Genomic DNA, 20,897 nt, shown 5'->3' on the forward strand with positions numbered 1-20,897 from the left:
GATGTATCACACACTTTAGGCTGAATTTACACAAATGTTTTTTTGAATTTTGGGTACTTTTGAAATATGCTGCTTTAGCTGTTACCCCAGTAAAGCTTTTTTTTTTTTTTCGCTTCCACGCTTTATTGTTGAATCTATTTCTATTGATAAAACAATAGACAAAGGTAACATACAAGGCAGCAAACATTATACACCCAGCTGTACAAGGATGCAGAATAAACAGTCTCCTATAAAACCGACCCATCTTCTGTGACAAAGACTCGCGACGTTTCAATGGGTTGAATGTTGCTTTATATTCATGTGCACTACCATCTACCAGAATCAAACCAAGAGAAGGCATTATAGGTTGATAGACTTATCTATACAAACATACATTTTACATTTCTTACTTATATGCATTGGAACAGGCTGGAGAGTTGTTATTCCTCCCCAAATATCATCTGGCATATTAGTAGTATAGATGGACCAGCGTAGGCTGACAATAGTTACAGACATACACAACGACATCCTTACATGTATCAGCAAAGGTGTATTTCAGAAGAAGAATAAAAGAGACAGAAGAGGAAGGGGAAAGGACATGAAGGAAATTAGGGTGGGACACTTAGGGGGTAATAGTGAAAAGGAAGAAGAAGAAAAAAAAAAAAGAAGGGGGGGGGGGCGAACTGACACCAGTCCTCCGAGCCAACCTCTAAGAAGCCTCCTCGACCAGCTGAGATAGTCCGGTAGTTTCCTTGAACAAGATTCAAGGTTGCCACACGCGGATCACGCGGGTGTTGTCCCCTTCCAATTCAGCCTTCAGTTCTTCCATACGGAAGATGTCTGAAAATTCCGACACCCATTCCGCCATAGTTGGCGGTATTGCCGTGCGCCAGTGGCGTGGGATTACCATGCGTGCCGCGGTAATACAAAACCGGAGGATGCTCCGCTTCTGAGTGGATATGGGACCCGAGAGGATGGCAACTTGCGGGGAGGGGGGAACATATACTCCAGAAATTCTATGATAAGCCAAGAAACCCTCTTCCAGAATGGTCGTATAGCGGGGCACTGCCACCATATATGAAATTGTGTACCTCTCGGTTCCACACCGCCAACAGGTGTCATCTACCGACGGAAAAATAGACTTTAGTCTGATGGGGGACAGATACCATCTGGTCAGTATCTTAAAATTTTTCTCCTGTGCGCCCCCAGCCGGGGACATTTTGTGTGTGAAAAAGTAAGCTTTGTCAAGGTCCTCAGCAGAAAATTTACATCCCATCTCTTCTTCCCATGCCCACATGTAACTCGGGACCGCTTCCGAGTCCCCACCATGGAATTCCTTGTATAAGAGAGAAATCAGATGAGAGGGAGGGTCCTGCTGCTGTAGTAAATTTTCCAATCATGTTGTGGGGGGGCGAGAAGTGCGGTCACCCATGTGTCTCCGGATAAACGACCTCAGCTGATTGTATTCCATCCAGGAGAGCGTCTTAGGGGGAACTGTTCCCTTGGGGTCTCCAAAGATGGAATATCTCCTCCCACCAAAACCTGACCCAGGCGTAAGTCAGTACTGATATGCCAACCTAAAAATTGGTCTCTAAAACAACCAGGAGGAAAATCTGGGTTACCAAAAATTGGTGCCAACGGGTTCAGGGCGCTAATCAATGTCTTTTTAATTTTCATACGGTTCCATAGCCGTAGGGTCTCTCGCGCCAGAAAGCCTGTGGATCCCTCAGAGTCATTTGCATTAAAGTCATAGCTTCGAATCCATGGAAGGTGTCGCAGAGGGATATTAAAGGATGTCTGTTCTAGATGAACCCATTGCTTAGAAAGGTGGCCGAATTGCCAATCGAATAGACGTGCAAATATGAAGGCCCTTTGGTAGAATTCCAAGTCAGGGAGGCCCACACCGCCTCTGGACTTCGGGGTAGTCAGGATGGTATACTTTAGATGGGGCTTAGAAGTCTGCCAAATAAAGCGGGTCAATGCAGATCTAATGGTCTGGAAGAATGCCTTCGGTGGTGCAATCGGGACCACCTGGAACAGGTATAAAAATCTGGGAAGAACATCCATCTTAAACGAATTCATCCTGCCAAACCACAAGATATTCTTTCGTCCGTATTCTCACAAACGTTTCAGAGTCGATTCTAGGAGGGGCAAATAGTTTAATTTGTAAAGGTCAGTCATGTCGGTAGGAATTTGAACACCAAATATTAATAATAATCTTTAGAATAATAATAATCTTTATTTATATAGTGCCAACATATTCCGCAGCGCTTTACAGTTTAACAGTTTCAAAACACAAGTCATAAGTAACAACGCTAACAATGCAATAATTAAAGCAAAATAAGACGAAATAAGACGACCTTGCTCGTGAGAGCGTACAGAGTACAGGTGTGTATTTACAATGGTGTATTTACAATGAAGGTCCAGCCATCTTGCAGGAGTGAAGGATGGATGGAGATAGTGAATGGGCTACGCACGCACACTTACACAGAGAATGACTTTGATTAGTGAATGTGATAGGCCGCTCTGAACAGGTGTGTTTTGAGGGAGCGCCTAAAACTGCAAATTGTGGATAGTCCTGATTTCTTGGGGTAGAGCATTCCAGAGGATAGGAGCAGCACGGGAGAAGTCTTGGAGTCGGGAGTGGGAGGTACGGATTAGTGCAGAGGTTAGTCGAAAGTCGTTTGCAGAGCGCAGCGATCGGCTAGGCCGATAGACAGACAGAAATGAGAGAAGAGATGTAAGGGGGTGCCGCACTGTGGAGAGCTTTGTGGGTGAGAACAAGTACTTTGAATTGGATCCTATAATGAATGGGCAGCCAATGTAAGGACTGGTGAAGAGCGGACGCGTCCGAGTACCGATTACCCAGATGGACGATCCTGGCTGCTGCATTGAGTATGGACTGGAGAGGGGATAGTCGAGTGACGGGGAGGCCAATTAATAGAGCGTTGCAGTAATCCAGGCGAGAGTGGATCAATGCAACAGTGAGGGTTTTTGTTGTTTCCATAGTGAGAAAAGGGCGGATTCTAGAGATGTTCTTTAGGTGTAAGCGGCAAGAGCGGGCAAGGGATTGTATATGGGATGTAAAGGAGAGATTGGTGTCAAACATAACACCCAGACAGCGCACCTGCTGCCGGGGTGTTATTGTGGTACCACCCACGGAGAAGGAAATGTCAGATTTAGGGAGGTTAGTAGACGGCGGGAGCAGAAGAAGTTCAGTTTTGGAGAGGTTGAGTTTCAGATAGAGAGCGGACATGATATTGGAGACTGCGGACAGACAGTCACTGGCGTTCTGTAGTACAGCGGGGGTAAGGTCGGGGGAAGACGTGTATAGTTGTGTGTCATCAGCATAAAGATGGTACTGAAAGCCAAATCTGCTGATGGTCTGTCCAATTGGGGCCGTGTAGAGAGAGAAAAGAAGGGGGCCAAGGACTGAGCCCTGAGGTACCCCGACAGCAAGAGGAAGAGGAGATGACGTGGAGCCAGAGAACAAAACACTGAAGGAGCGGTCAGAGAGATAGGAAGAGAACCAGGAGAGTGCAGTGTCCTTAATGCCTAGTGACTGGAGCCTAGAGAGTAGGAGATGGTGGTCAACAGTATCGAAAGCTGCAGATAGGTCAAGAAGAATGAGCAGAGAGTGGTCACCGTTACGTTTTGCTGTCAGAAGGTCATTGGTCACTTTGATGAGTGCAGTTTCAGTCGAATGTAGGGGGCGGAAGCCGGACTGTGAAGGGTCTAGAAGGGAGTGAATGGAGAGGTAACGGGTAAGGCGGGAATAAACTAGGCGTTCCAAAAGTTTAGAGATGAAGGGGAGATTGGAGACTGGTCTGTAGTTGTTTGTGCAGGATGGGTCGAGAGCAGGTTTCTTTAGTAGTGGAGTAACGATGGCGTGTTTGAAGGAGGATGGGAAAATGCCCGAGGAGAGGGAGAGATTAAAGATTGTAGTTAGGTGGGTTGTGACGACTGGAGAGAGAGACTGGAGGAGATGTGAGGGAATGGGGTCGGTAGTGCATGTAGTCGGACGAGAAGAAGAGAGGAGTCTGGAGACTTCTTCTGTTATGGGATCAAATGTGGAGAGTGAGCCAGGGGAGATGTAGGAAGGGATGGGAGTCACAGCACTTGGTGGTTGGGAGCAGATTTCTTGACGGATATTATCTATTTTTTCTGTAAAGTGGGAGGCCAGGTCATCAGCACAAATGTCTGTGATAGGGGCTTGTGCTTTTGGCCTGAGGAGGGAGTGAAAAATGTCAAAAAGTTTCTTGGGGTTGTTGGCTAGTGAGGAGATCAGGGTGGTGAAGTAGGTCTGTTTGGCAAGGTGAAGGGCAGCGTTATAGGTTCTTAACATAAATTTGAAGTGGATGAAGTCTTCTGGTGTGCGGGTTTTTCTCCATAGGCGTTCAGCACTCCTGGAGCATCGCTGGAGAAGTTGAGTTTGCGATGTGAGCCAGGGCTCTTTTACTCTGTGTTTGGAGGTTCTGAGGGTGAGGGGAGCTACTTGGTCAAGGGTGCTTCTAAGAGTGTCATTGTAGTGATGAACAGCCAGATTAGGACAGGAAAGAGAGGAGATTGGGGACAGAGATGAGTGTAGGGAATCTGAAAGTGTCTGAGGGTTAATAGCTTGTAGATTTCTGACTGTGTGGTAGGTAGGAATGAGCTGGGGTGGGCGAGGATTTGTGAGCGTGAAGGAGAGAATGTTGTGGTCAGAGAGTGGAAGCGGTGAGTTGTTTAGGTGGGAGATTGAACAGAGCCGGCAGAAGACCAGATCAAGGGTGTTACTGTCCTTATGTGTCTCAGAGGTTGAAAGCTGTGAAAGGCCTAGAGAGGTGGTTAGTGATAGAAGCTGGGATGCAGATGTGGAATTAGGGCTGTTAATGGGGATGTTGAAGTCTCCCAGGATGAGGGTTGGTAGTTCTGAGGACATGAAGTGTGGCAGCCAGGCTGAAAAGTGGTCAAGGAAGAGGGTGGGTGAGCCTGGGGGCCGGTATATGACCGCTACCCTGAGGGAGAGGGGACGGAAGAGCCTGATGGTGTGGACCTCAAAAGAAGGGAATAAGAGTGATGGGACTGGGGGGATGACCTGGAAAGTGCATTGTGGGGACAGGAGTATGCCAACTCCACCACCAGGTTTGTTTGTGGGTCTCGGGGAGTGAGAGAATTGTAAGCCACCGTAGGAAATGGCAGCAGGAGAGACAGTGTCAGAATCCTGAATCCAGGTTTCAGTGAGGGCCAACAGATTAAGAGAGTTGTTCAGAAAGTAGTTGTGTAGGAAAGGAAGCTTGTTACAAGCAGACCGTGGATCCAGAGGGCACAATTAAAAGATTGAGATGAGGGAGTGCAAGTAATGTTAATCAGATTATTGTGGTTTCGATATGAGGTAGGGTAGGGGTCGAGGTTGGGGGATGGTGGACCAGGGTTGGGGGAGATGTCCCCTGAAATCAGTAGGAGAAGGAAGATAAAGAGCCAATAGTTGTTGGAATTGTAAGTAGTTTTTTTCTGCGATGTGTTTGGGCAAGATGGGCTGAGGTTTCTCAGGAAGGTGAGGAGTGTATGGGAGCTGTACATGGGAGAGGGAAGTATAGAGGGGCTGATGTGTATGAGTCGTGATGGAGGGGGGATAGGGTGATGAATGTGGATGGCAAGGGAACACAGGAGGATAAAAATAAAGCACATGGTTAAAGGGGAAGGCAAGGTGTGGGTTACCTGACTCCTGCCCTGACTAACTGCCATGTATAACTGCCGTTTTGCTGGATGCTTATCTTCTGTGATGCTTTGCTTATGGGATGCTTGCGTGCTGTACCCCACACTGCGTGCTTCCCCTTAGCAACTACTACATATATAGGCCACACTACAGGGTCAGGAGAGAGGGATTGTGGGAGATGGTTGGGTATAATTTGGCAGCTGGGGCCAGCACACCAGGGGATGGTTAGATGATCAAAGGCACTAGACCAAGATGTGGCAAAATGCTATAGCACCTTCCACCTGACAAGATCTAGAAAGGCCCCAGTCACAGATCTAAAGCAGTAAGTATTACATACAGTGCAACAAATGAATTATACCAAAGCTTTAGCAAGCACATTTAAATATGCAGCAAAATGGTCAAGCAGCAGAAGTATGGAGTTGTACCATTTGGATATATTACAGCTGAGAAATAGAGGCAGCAGAGAAATAGAGGCAGCAAATATTGAATAGCTCCACATTTCCAACGGAAGGGGGAAATTCATCATGATTCTCACCAGTTCTGCTTGTCCCAGGGATATGTTAAGGGCTTCGGATTTCTGAAAATTAATTTTAAAATTGCTGACTGCTCCATATTTTTGAAACTCCACCATCAACGATGGGAGGGTAATCTGCGGCTGAGATACGTACAGTAGGAGATCATCTGCATATAGAGAGACCTTATAATGAGTGCGGTCCACTCATAGACCGTGCACACTGGGATTCCCTCTAATTGCCACCGCTAAATGTTCCATAACTACCGTGTATAACGGGCGACAGAGGGCAGTCCTGTCGTGTGCCGTTCCCGATGGTTATAGAGTCTGACATTGCACCATTGACCCTAACCCTCGCCGAAGGGCCAGAATATAGAGCCGCAATCCTATGTAGGAAACGGTTCCCCAGGCCTATCTGTCGTAAGGCCGAAAACATGAAGCCCCAGCGTACACGGTCAAAGGCCTTCTCCGCATCAATCGACAGCAAAGCCATCGGCTTGTGTTTTAATTTAGCATGTGCAGTCAAAATGAGGGTCTTACCTATCCCATCTCTTGCTTCCCTCCCCCGCAGAAACCCCACCTGGACCGAATGTACAACTAAAGGTAGAAGGGGAGCTAATCGATTAGCTAGAATTTTCACGTAAAGTTTTACATCAACGTTAATAAGAGATATTGGGCGATAATTGGTCACTACCGTGGGATCCTTCCCTGGCTTCGGTATTACTGTAATGAACGCCTCTAAGGATTGTGGGACGAACGGGGAGTCGCTCGCGATGGAGTTAAAGACCAACGTCATAATGGGATTAAGTTGCTCTCGAAACATCTTGTAAAAATGAGGGGAGAAACCGTCTGGTCCCGGACTTTTACCAGCCGGGGTGTTCTGAATGACCTCGTCAACCTCTTCAGTTGTAAAATCAGTGTCCAATGGTGTTGTTAAGTCTGCAGTCAGTGTCAGGAGGGCAGTATCCTGTATATAAGATTCTATTTGCAGTTGAAGGTCCAGGGGCGATTGAGGGGGACTAACTCCGTTAATATTGTACAATGTATGATATTAACGTCGCAATATGTCAAGAATTTCCTTTGGATTCGACGTCGTCTGAACCCGGTGCCGTTGGAGAGATGGGATGTATGTAGTCTGACAGCATGGGTGTAGAAATCTAGCTAGACGGCGTCCACATTTATTAGCTTGGCCGTATAGAATACTTTTAAAGCGAGTTCTATGATGACGAGATGTCTCATTTAGCAGGGATTTCAGGTCATCTCTGCATTTGATCAAGTCAGCTTGCGTCCCTGCCCCCATATGGTTCTTATGTTTCGCCTCCAGTGATAGTATTTTTTCAGTGAGGTCCATAATTTCCTTATTTTTCATTTGTTTCAGGCAGAAACCATGTTTAATGAGTACCCCTCTAAGAACGCATTTAAGGGTTTCCCATTTAATGGGCATAGCAGTGGTATCGTGTGCATGATCTTGTAAAAATGCTGCTATGGTTGCCCTAACGTCTGCCACACATGTAGGTCTTTTAAAAGATTATCATTCAATCTCCACGTCTACTGGCGCATCACCGAGTCCGGAGGACTGATGTCCAAAAAGATTGGAGCGTGATCCGACCACAGGAAGCTTCCAATGGACGGTTTCGGGTCCCAAGCCAACGCACAGTGGCTAAGGAGAAAGAAATCTATTTTGCCATATGAGTTATGTGGCGTGGAGAACGTATAATCTTTCATGTTGGGGTTAAGAAGCCTCCAAACATCGGTGAGGCGCAGATCGTAAAGGTCTCTTTTCAAAGCGGACAGCTGACGAAGAGAGAGATAGGATTTTGCCGCCGTGGAATCCATCGTCGGATTAAAGGGCCTGTCACACTAAGCGATATCGCTAGCAATATCGCTATTAAAGCCCCTAACGTTCAAAGAGCCCAGTGTAATCTTTTGTGTGGCAATCTTACCAGGCATTGTATTTGTAGTTCGGAATTGAGAATATCGGGCTTCGTTCCAAAGGATGGATCGGTCTCTGAGTCCGGTGCCCGCTGTGGAGAGGGAAAAGAAACTAGTAGGGGGAGGGGGGTGTAAACAAAGAGAATAAACAGAGGATTAGAGAAAAAGCAGAAAATAGAGGTGAAATTAACGATGCGAGTGTGGATAGACACACTCCCACAGATATCGTGGAACCTAGTGGAGGTAAGTATTAGTTGCTGTGCGCCTCAGTGGCAAAACAGCACCTCTGGGGGGGGGAAGTGTATGACAAGAAGAGAAATGGAGACGCCGTCTCCTCCGGTCCCCAGCCTCGTGATGATATAACAATCGCATACCCCTAACGCAGGGAATCGAACATATAAAGATTATATATCACCTTAGCTAATAAACACATGAGTCACTAACATATCGCTTATTGTAAATAGCTTCAGTGCTATCAAAGCTGGTAATGTTAAAGGTGCCACCACCTTTAAATCTGAAGCGACGTAAGCTTCCATGGATCATATCTTCTTTTAAAATTGAACACAACAAAGTGGAAATCTATTGAGACACCTGGAAGTGGTTGGGGTGGAAACTGTCTAAGAGTATGTGGGGGGGGGGGAGAAAGGAGGAGAAGAAGAAAGAGGAATCAACTGTTGGTAAAACTGATTTAAACTTCAGCTCTGCATCGTTAGTAGAAATGATCCCCAATCCCCGTCCCCCACCCATCCAGACAATAACCCATCCCATATCAAAAAACTGAATCGTCAATCATCCTCTCTCTCTCCTGGATGAACGTGCCCATGTCCATTGAGCCGTCTTCCGGATCGACGCTGCCGTTGAGGAGCCTGCCCCCTGCGAGAGTCATCTATTCTGTAAAATGATGGTAGGGGTGGCCAATCAGGGATGTCCACTTCAGATATATCCAGGGCGGCCGAGAATGCTGGGATTCCACTAGGGTGGCTCAAACGATGTACTCTACTCCTCTTCTGAACCCGGAGGCAGAACGGAAACCCCCAGGTATAGAGAAGGTCGTGCTGCCGCAACTCATCCAAGAGGGGACGAAGAGCTCTGCACCTCTGCAAAGTCCATCTGGACAGATCTGGTAGGAGCTGTATGCGGGTGTCCAAGTGTTTTATGGGTCTTGCTCTTCTGGCTGCCCCCATGACCGCGTCTTTAAGTTGGTATTTATGGACCCGGCATATCACATCCCTCGGTGGGTCCTGTTCACTAGGACGCGGGCCCAGAGCCCTATGAGCACGGTCTAGCTCGAGTGGAGTATCTTGGGGCCTATCTAATACCGAGTTGAAGATGCCTCTCAAAGTGGTATTTAGCTCCTGGGGGGGTATAGATTCGGGTAATCCACGTATTCTTATGTTGTTTCTTCGTCCCCTATTTTCGGAATCATCCAGCATCTCTGCTAGGGTCTGTAGCTGTCTAGCTTGAGCGGCCACGGCCGCCTCCTGAGCCTCCATTCTTTCGTTCAGGGAAGTCAGAAGCTGATCATGGGATTCAACTTTCTCTCCGCATTGTTGGATGTCGTCTTTAAGTATGGAAAGTTCAGCTTTATAAGAAGATTCCAGGCGTACAATATATTGTTCCATGTCTTGTTTTGTCGGTATGAAAAATAAAATGCAAAGAGAGGCGCAATGAGTGTACCTGTGTTTAAATTAATTCCCTAACTGAATCGACAGGGTGCTCACCTTACAGGGTTGTGCCACCCTTGCACAACCACGGTGTGAACGTGAATGGTAGTTGGGGAGCGTGTCCTCGCAACCCAGAAGGGCAATGTACGTGGCTGTCAGCAACCTCCGCTCTCCTGGTCAGTCCATCTCACCGGCTTCCGGATGTGAAGTTGAGACTGATCCCAGCCGTAAGTGAACACCAAGGATCCCGGAGCTTCCCAGCACCGCCCAGCAAATGCAGGTTCTCCCACAAGCAACTGCCCTCCAAGCTGCTCCTGCCGCTGATCCTCAGAGGAAAATTCAATGTGAAGCAACAACAAAAAAAGCGGTCTATAGGAGCACTAAAGGAGAGGCAGAAACCAGAAAAAGGGTAAAAAAAAACTCAGCTTTAATTCTTCCTCCAATACCCACATCGCGTTTCTACGGTCACAGCTTTCTTCCTCAGGTGGAATGAAGGAAGCATCAATTATTACAGCCTTTATAGGTAGCCCTAGTTGGAACAACCCACAATCCTATGCGACCTCCCTTTGATGTTGCGCGTTAACCCTTACATCCCCAATAAAAACATTGTGAAAAAACATTCATTAAACAATCATTATACATTTTGCATGTTACGACATTCAACTTTCATCAATATTCCATAAAAAACTGATGATAAACCCAGTCCAAGTAATAAAAAAACCCCAACAAAAGGAAAAAACTTGTCCAAAAATTTTTAAAAAATTGTTTTAAAAATTTTTTTCCAAAAAAAAAAAAAATATTTAAAAAAAAAAACAAAAAAAAACAGATGATGCACATAAAAAGAGAAATCAATCATAATCACTTAAACTATTAACCCTACCTGGAAACTTTATAGTGAGACTCAGTCCCTCTGGATATAACGTACCCAACTTAAACATCCAGTATTTATAGAAAAAATAGAAGTTTAAAGAACTTGGTAGCACCAAGCAACATAACGCAGAAATATAAAACGTCAAATGAAAATGATAATGGCAGCTGGGGCTGTTTTGCATGTAAAGTACCCAAATGCTTGTGTTGTGGAGTGATTCAGGATAATGCGAGGGATTTTCATTCTAATACTACCAATGAGACATTCCAGATCAAGCACAAGGTTACTTGTCAGTCCACCTATATAATCTTTATTGGAATGCCCTTGTGGGCTTCAATATGTGGGAAGGACTATCCAAACAGCGCATGCAAGATTGAATAAGCATAGACAGAACATCCGCTCGGGTTACCAATTACACAGTGTGTCCCGACATTTTGCAGGGAGTCACAATAAGGATCCAGGAAAGATAAGATTGATCATTATTGACCATATCAAGGAGCTTGGTGAAGGGAGGCTGAGTAACCTTATTAGAAGAGAAAGCTACTGGATGTTTAAGTTGGGTACATAATATCCAGAGGGACTGAATCTCACTATAGAGAAAGTTTCCATATAGGGTTAATAGTTTAAGTGATTATGATTGATTTCTCTTTTTATGTGCATCATCTAGTTTGTTTTGGTTTTGGTTTTTTTAGGAAAATTTTTTATTTTTTTAAAAAATTTTCGAAAAGTTTTTTCCTTTTGTTGGGGGGGTTTTATTACTTGGACTGGGTTTATTATCAGTTTTTATGGAATATTGATGAGGTTGAATGTCGTAACATGCAAAATGTATAATGTTTTTTTCACAATGTTTTTATTGGGGATGTAAGGGTTAACGCGCAACATCAAAGGGTGGTCGCATAGGATTGTGGGTTGTTCCAACTAGGGCTACCTATAAAGGCTGTAATAATTGATGCTTCCTTCATTCCACCTGAGGAAGACGGCTGTGACCGTAGAAACGCGTTGTGGGTATTGAAGGAAGAATTAAAGCTGAGGGGTTTTTTTTACCCTTTTTCTGGTTTCTGCCTCTCCTTTAGCACTCCTATAGACCGCTTTTTTTGTTGTTGCTTCACATTGTTTTGTCGGTATGTCTTTTATTTTATTATATAATAAAGTGAAATCAGCTCCCATGGGTACTGCAGATTGTCCCATAAAGGCAGGGGCAGAAGGACCGCATTGTGGTGTTAAGGATGCGGCTAATTGGTGGGTAGGTGGAGGAGCTATGACAGGTGGCAGTTCAGCCTGATGGGCAGACATCATGGTGTGATTTGACTGCCCTCTCATTGTAGGGTCTGCTTCTCCCTGCGCCTTAACACCGCCCATGGTGATAAGGTTGGCGTCAGGGGGGAGTAATATTGTCAGGATCCTGTCAGCACCGGCGTGCAGCCTCCGCTGAGCAGGGACTCATCCGCACTGTAGGGGTACTGTGGTCAGGTACAGCCAGAAAGTACCGATACACAGGACCTGTGGACGCTGAAGTTAGCAAGCAGACACAGGACCTACGATCATGTGACTAAGGGGGCGGGGCTTAGCATCCTGCTTAGTGAGATGGCAAGACACCATACAGAATTAGTCAGGCAAAACGGGGTTCATACACAGAGATAGCAGTAACGTACCAGGGATGAGACAGAACGGATAGTCAGGGCCAAGCAGAAGTCAAAACCAAACGGACATAGAAGGTACCAAGCAGAATCCAAAACAATATCCAGAGCACAGACCGAGTCATACACAGATAATCAAGCAACCAAAACACAGCACAAACACACTCAGGGGTCACCACAATATGCCAAGGGCAAGGGTATAACTGACAGGGATGGGAGCGCCCTGAGGCTATAAAAAGCCTCTCCCAGAACCAGGGAGAGGCCACAATCATAGCGCCAGGTGTGCAGGTAAGCCTGCACCGGGATCACAACCTTTAACCCCAGAAATGCCAGTCATCAGCACTGGTTCCAGACATTAACCCCACGTGTGCGAGTCAAACCCGCACTGAGATGACAGTACCCCCCTCTCAACGGGGGGCCTCTGGACCCCCAGGCTTGCCCGGGTACTTAGCATGGAAAGCCCGCACCAGGCGATCAGCATGCATCAACCGGGCCGGTACCCAGGACCTGTCTTCCGGTCCATACCCCTTCCAATGAACCAGGTACTGTACCGACCGCTGTACCAACCTGGAATCTACGATATGACCAACCTCGTACTCCACCTGCCCCTCGACCAAAACAGGAGGAGCAGCAGACTCGGAGTCTCCCCGGACTGCTTCAAAAGGTTTCAGTAGAGATTTGTGGAAGACGTTAGGGATCTTGAAAGAAGGTGGAAGGCACAGCCTATACGCCACTGGATTGATTTTTTCCACAATCTTGTATGGGCCAATGAATTTGGGCCCCAACTTGGCTGAAGGAACCTTCAACTTAATGTTTCACGTGGAGAGCCAAACCTTGTCTCCAACCTGAAACGTGGGCCCTGGTGTTTGTTTCCTGTCCGCAAAAAACTTATACCTGCCCTGAGACCTAGATATACGCCGCTGAACTTCTGCCCACGTATTCTGTAATCGCTGAACAGAGCCCTCAGCCCTGGGACACCCCAAGTCCAGACGAGAAAACTCACCAAAATGAGGACTGAACCCATAATTGATCAAAAAAGGAGTCATACCCGTGGATTGACTCACCCGACTATTGAAGGCAAATTCAGCCAACGGCAGTGCATCGCACCAGTCAAACTGTCTAGCAGAGGTTAGACACCTAAGGATCTGTTCCAGGGACTGGATAGTGCGCTCCGACTGACCATTGCTCTCAGGATGGTATGCAGATGAAAAGGACAGAGACATCCCTAATCTTTTGCAGAAAGCACGCCAAAACTTAGCCACAAACTGCACACCACGATCAGACACCACATTCAGGGGTACCCCATGCAACCGGATCACATGCTGCACAAACAACCTGGACAACGTCTCAGCTGATGGTAGTGCAGACAGGGGTACAAAATGAGCCTGCTTAGAAAACCTGTCCACCACTACCCATACCACTGTATTACCCTTAGATGGAGGGAGATTGGTAACAAATTCCATGGATAAGTGAGTCCATGGTCTTTCGGGCGCTGCCAAGGGCATCAGCTCCCCTGCCGGCCGGCTATGAGAGCTTTTAGAATGAGCGCAGACTCCACAACCAGCAATTAATTTTTATATGTCCGAACCAAGGGTAGGCCACCAAAAGATCCTAGCCACCACCAGACGCGTGGCTGAAATACCAGGGTGAGCACTAATTCATGGAACTCCTACAAGAGTTTCAGGCAAAGTTGCTCTTGGATAAACAACTTCCCCTCCGGCTTGGCCGCCAGGGCCCGCGACTGGGCCCCCTGAATCTCCCGTTCCAATTCAGATGAGACCTCTGCTATCACAACCCCAGGGTGAAGAATGGAGGACGGTGGCTCAGGGGGGCGACACCGGCTGAAAACTGCGTGATAAGGCGTCAGCCTTGACATTCTTAGACCCTGGACGAAATGTAATCGTAAACTGAAAACGGGAAAAAAAAAGTGACCAACGGGCTTGTCTGGGCGTTAGTCTTTTAGCAGACTCAATGTATGACAAATTTTTGTGATCCGTGATCACCGTAACCGGGTGACTGGCCCCCTCCAAAAGGTGACTCCATTCTTCAAACGCCAATTTGACCGCAAGAAGCTCTCTATTGCCTACGTCGTAATTTCTTTCCACAGCAGAGAACTTCTTGGAAAAGAAAGCACATGGCCTGAGGTTGGTTAGAGTGGCAGGCCCTTGGGACAACACCACCCCCACCTCAGAGGCGTCCACTTCCACAACGAATGGTTTGGACAGATCTGGCTGTACTAATACAGGAGCAGACATAAAGCTTTTCAGGGTCGCAAAGGCCTCTTTTGCGAGCGAGGACCAGTTTCTCACATCCGCACCTTTACAAGTAAGATCTGTGAGTGGTTTGACCACCTGTGAAAACCCCCGAATAAACTTGTGGTAATAATTGGCGAACCCCAAGAAGCGCTGAAGACCCTTAAGGTCTCGGGGTTGCACCCAATCCACAATGGCCTGCACCTTCTTGGGGTCCATGCGAAAACCCTCACAGGACACAATCCCAAAAAAGACAATTCTTGAACAAAAAACACACATTTCTCCAATTTGGCATACAGATGATTTTCCCTCAGTCTTTGGAGAATGGTTCGTACATGATTCAGATGAGATTGACTGTCGGGAGAGTATATCAGAATATCGTCTAAGTAAATGACAACAAAATGACCAATGAGATCCGAGAATACACATTTTAGACAGTTCGTAGTTGATTTTTAAAAAGTCCCGGGGGGTCTTCAGGAGGCCCTTGACTACCTTGATTCATTTTTCACCTATTGTGTTTTGGCGGTGATGAGTCATCTGATTAAGGCCGGGGTCACACTTGCGAGTATGATGCAAGAAACTTGCGTATCAATACCCGGCACTGCCGCCGGCATTTGGACTGGAGTGTGCGGCTGCATGTATTTCTATGCAGCTGCACGCTCCGGTCCTAGTGCCGGCGGCAGAGACGGGTATTGATGTGCAAGTTTCTTGCATCATACTCGCAAGTGTGACCCCGGCCTTAAGGGCTCAGTTCAGACGTCTGGATATCAGTGATTTTCATAGTTTATCAGGCCGTTTTCACACCTGTGTATTTTTGCAAACCAAGTGGTCGACACAATCACGTAGGCAGGTCTGATTTTGAGCCGAATCTTAGATCAAACTCGACAATGCAAATCTATGAGTCCATGAAAATAATCATCCATGTGTTGTCCATTTTTCAGGCACTGTTTATTATGAGAAACTTCCATTTATTTTTCTTTTTAGTCTGGGAAAAACCAATGAAGATGACCAAACTCTGATTAAAAAAAAAACTACTGAAACTTAGACCGCTTTTTGCGTTCACGAAAAATCACTGAGATGTGAATGAAGTCTTAGACTAGCAGAGATCTATGTGCTTGCCAGCAACCGAACCCCTTTCAGAAGGATTTAACTAATTTTTCAGAATGTTTTTGCATGAAATCTACTACCTGTGACTATACCCTTAAGGGACAGAGAAATCTCTGGCATAGTTCTCAAAATCTAACATTTAACTAACACAATATCTGATGTAGCAGAAAAAGAAATATTCATACACCGGACTGACTGATGTTGTAGTTGACGCCCCAGTTCCCCCCAAATAATGAAATGAAGAGATCAATGTGCCCCTAAATTGAAATAATAAAAACCATAGCTAATCCTGAAAAAAAAAGCCCTCACACAGCTCTATCAACTGAACAATTCAGAAAATGTTATCACATGCCAAAACATTTTTAAAAGTTCATTCTTTTAAAAAGTCATAAAATGAAAATAAAAAACTCTAAATTTCGTGTTAGTTATTGGACAGAACTGCAGAATAAAGTTACCAAGTCATTTTTAAAGCTCAGTGAATGCCATAATAACAAAATAAAAAAAAAAATGGCAGAATTGATTTGTCCTCCAGCAAGGTTTCTAAAACCTCATCAGAAAAATAAAAGTAAATTAAAGTAATGGGATGTGCGCATGCATTTTTTTTCTTCTCCAGCACATCTGCTCTGCAACCTGCCTGAAAAAGCTGCGACTGAGGCCAGAGCTACACGGCGACATGCGCTGCGCGACACCCTGCAGTATCGCAGCTAACGACTTCCTATGGTGTCGCATTGCATCCTGCCAGCTTGGCAGCAGTCGCAAGTGTTTCCAAATGCCTTGGGTTTTCTGTCATTGGTCACAAGTCGCATGCAACACGTGTGCCGTAGACTTCAATGCAAGTCGCTGCCCTGTGATTTGTGCGCAACCTGTGTTTTATTTACAGCAAGATCAAAGCTAAAAATTGTTGCGCGGTGACGAGTTGCAGATGGTTTTTGTGGCATGACTGAGATTTGCTCTTGCTCGACTCAACCCCAGCCCTTCCTGCTGAAAAGGAAGCGCATTCGCATTTCTATGTAAAAACGCTTTGCTGTGCGCATGTTCAAACTTTTCAGCTTTTAACCCTTTCAGGTTCTCAAAAACACAGATCGGCTTTAACAAAGTGATCTGATCATTCTTCAGATGTTTTTTACTCCACACAATAGTCAATGGGAAAGCCCGGGCATCTGTCTGAGGATTTCTTCTAGCGTTTTTTTCATTGTTGGATGGATTTAAAAAAATTAATATGTGTAAAATGGCAGTAACAAAAAAGCCCGAGACAGGCTGGGAAAACGGTAAAAAAGATCTAGATCCTCAGTCAGAAAACGACTAAGGCCGGGATCACACGTGTGAGGAATACGGCCGAGTCTCGCATGCTAATACCCGTCACTGCCGCCAGCACTCAGGAGCGGAGCGTGTGGCCACATAGCAATACATGGAGCTGCACGCTCTGCCCCTAAGTGTCGGCGGCATTGCCGGGTATTAGCATGCGAGACTCAGCCGTATTCCTCACATGTGTGATCCCGGCCTAAAAAAGACACTTCAGGGGACTATGGCACTTTATGACAAGCTAGTCCCCTGAGGAGTTCGCTTGGATGAAGCGCGTTGGGACACCCATTTAGGGAAAGTGCAGGGCATGTGCAATATAGGGTTAGATGTGGACTGCCCTTGTTAGGGCGGGAGATTTGGGGGATAGATGATTGCTAGCCCCATAGGGACCCAACTTCCTTTCCAGTGACCTCCATCAATATATGAATCCCTGAAGACTCCCGTCTGGCTTCCAGCCTTTTGGTGAGATTGTTCCAATTTTCCCTTTTTTTCTATGGTCTCATCTTTTTCTGCATATGTATAGCCAGTATTTTGGGCTTTCAATACTTGTATTTACTATGTACAGTATGTGCAAACTGGGTTATGGTGTGTGTATACATGATGAACAAAAACGGCTACACCCCAGTGCTTGTTTTATCTAATTGTATTTAGGTGACAACTGATACCCTTAATAGTGTCGAAGTGGGGTCTGATTCTTGTATTATTATGCACCCATTCTAAATCGACAATCCTAAATGATTTTTGGTGACACACGTTTTTCAAGTCTTTTATTGAACAGCGTAAAAGTTATGTTTTAAATTTCACCGATTGCTGTATATTGCAGTGATATGCCCTTATGAAATGGATAGTACTGCCCTCTTATGTGTATTTTTATATCATAAAACACTGATGCTTTGCTACTTATACCTCAAGTACCTTTTATTTATAAAATATTAAAGTATATTTTTACATTCAGTGCTGTGTTCAGTGACTGTCCTAACAATGATATAGTCTGTGGGGTTATCAGCTGTAGATACCACTGGGTCTGCAGATATCACTGTGTGATTGCTGCTGCTGCTGCCGGTTTTCCACCGTTTTCTCCTTTATGTGTGGTGTTCCCGTTCTCGCAGAGGTTTAAGGAGGATTTTAATGCAAATCTGCTTCAAAATCCACATAAAAACGCCTTAATCCTATTCTTCCCATTGGAGCATTTTGCTTCAAATGAGGTTTTTGGGGGAAAAAGTTATTTCTTTGAGGCGGATTCTTCGTGAAATAGGATCCCAAGTGTCAGATCAATAGGCTGTAAAAGTCAGCATGGAAAAAGGGAAAAAAAACGCCTCAGAAACTTCTTCATGAAAGGCTTCAGGGAAAAGAAGAAAAAAATCAGTGTTCTACGTGGATTCCGCTTGAGTAACTTGGTCCACTTTCCGCTTCACTCAGTGTGAACGAGGCCTACGGGTATATTCTCGCCGGATGTTTCTGCAGCGGAAAAATCACCCAGTGGTGCTGCGGATATTGTGCAGATTTCACCATGGGGATTTCATGGCCATTTAACAAATCAAAAGAATGCAGGGGAAAATAATGGAGTGCAGGAAGAAATGTGGAAATACACTGTCGTGTTCTGCCACCAGGTGGCGCTGGCACCGGCAATAAGTTACATATTGAGGTTACAGTTGGCGGTAAATTAGTTTCTGTTCCCGCTGTATACACTGACTGGAGTCTGCTCGGTTTTGACAGCAATGACCGCCCAGTAGAGATAAGTCTTTTATGGTGAGCTGGTAACTGCTTTATTATGTTTAATTTCATACGATCCCAGCCAGCTCTTGAGTGTCAGAGCTATGGAACTCTGGGGTTCGTAGTTTCCTATTGGCTATAAATCTGCGCTGCTTAGTGCCGTAAAAACTACAACTCCCATAATTCCCATCACATCCTGGAATGAGGTATGTTTTGATCACGTGGTTTTACCGGTTAGCCAATGAGACGCAGCACTATAAAAAGGGCAGGGGCGGAGCGAGCTCGTCAGTTAGCCGTTGCTGCGGGCGGGGTGTAGAGTCTAGACAGTGTGAGCCAGGTGAATGAGCTGTGAGGAGCTGCGGGGATGGAGATCTCTGTGAATGAAAGGCGTGCGTGGGCCGCCTCGTGCATTGCAGACACGGTCACATTTCCTCCCCGCTGTCTGGAAGGGAAAATGGGAGTTTATTTTATATACCTTATGTGATTTATGTCTGTAGCACTGGAGGGAGAACGGGCAGGAGGCAGCAGTCTGCAGAAGACAGTTACCCGGGGCGAGAGCTCATGTTATACAATGGAGGAGACATTTCACTACCTAATAGTATAACACTCAGGGGTAAAGGTGAGGGACGTGGAGAGGGAACCTAGGGGCAAAGGGTGATGGTCGGGGACTGGAGGGGGAACCCGGGTGCAAAGGGTGAGGGTTGTGGAGGGGGAACCCGGGTGCAAAGGGTGAGGGTTGTGGAGGGGGAACCCGGGGGTAAAGGTGATGGTCGGGGACTGGAGGGGGAACCCGGGTGCAAAGGGTGAGGGTTGTGGAGGGGGAACCCGGGGGTAAAGGTGAGGGTCGGGGACTGGAAGGGGATTCCGGGGGTAAAGGTGAGGGTCGTGGAGGGGGAACGCGGGGGTAAAGGGTGAGGGTCGTGGAGCGGGAACCCGGGGATAAAGGGTGAGGGTCGTGGAGTGGGAACCCGGGGATAAAGGGTGGGGGGGGGGAACCCGAGGGTAAAGGGGGAGGGGGAACCCGGGGGTAAAGGGGGAGGGAGAACCTGGGGCAAAGGTGAGGGTCGGGGACTGGAGGGGGAACCCGGGTGCAAAGGGTGAGGGTCGTGGAGGGGGAACCCGGGGGTAAAGGGTGAGGGTCGTGGAGAGGGAACCCGGGGATAAAGGGTGAGGGTCGTGGAGGGGGAACCCGGGGGTAAAGGGTGAGGGTCGTGGAGGGGGAACCCGGGGGTAAAGGGTGAGGGTCGTGGAGGGGGAACCCGGGGGTAAAGGGTGAGGGTCGTGGAGAGGGAACCCGGGGGTAAAGGGTGAGGGTCGTGGAGGGGGAACCCGGGGGTAAAGGGTGAGGGTCGTGGAGGGGGAACCCGGGGGCGAAGGTGAGGGTCGTGGGGGGGAACCTGGGGGTGAAGGTAAGGGTCGTGGAGAGGGAATCCACCAATCACCCCTCAGTTTAGCCGTAGATCTCGAATAAAGAACAAGAAAACTGACAAACATTAAGAACTAGTCTGAACAAGTGCATACCAAAAAACAAGGCTAGTTTCACACTAGCATTCGTGGGCGCAGGGCCGCCACTAATCCCCGGCCGTGCCCCCTCCGGTCAGTTCCTCATCTGGTCGCGTGAAGCTGCATGCGATCAACGTATCCTATATTTAGTGTTGGATACGCTGACCGTGCGCTGGTCTGATTTTGCTGGCGCGTCCAGAGCACAAAAATGCAACACAGTGCGCTGGGCGCAGCGCCAAATGGGCACATCGACAGCATAATCAGACGAGCGCACGATCAGCGTATCCAACGCAAAATATAGGATACGCTGATCGCATGCAGCCTCATGCGATCAGAGGATGAACCGACCGGAGGGGGCGCAGCCGGGGGCAGGGCCCAGCGGCGGCCCTGCGCTGCTCCCACGAACATTAGTGTGAAACTAGCCTTACATATAAAAATAGGAAAATGGTTGCACTCAATTGTGTTAAAGCATGTCAATGTGAAATACATAAAACGTGAACAGCAAAATGGCTTTAGAAATTTAGGAAAATAACACCTGAGATGCTTCGCACAAAATTTAGCCAAATAATGTGAGCCCATCCACCATCGTCAAGGTAATCTCATGAATCAGATGGGTCCCTGACCTCCAACCATGTGATTTTAATTATATCTAGTCACATTTAGGGCCGACTGACCTATATATGTAGGCTTTTCTGAAAGAGGTGTCCACATTCACCTATACATGCAGATAC

The sequence above is a fragment of the Dendrobates tinctorius genome, unplaced genomic scaffold, assembly GCF_039654945.1.
Source record: "Dendrobates tinctorius isolate UK_male_01 unplaced genomic scaffold, ASM3965494v1 ptg000056l, whole genome shotgun sequence".
NCBI classification, from domain to species: Eukaryota; Metazoa; Chordata; class Amphibia; order Anura; family Dendrobatidae; genus Dendrobates; species Dendrobates tinctorius.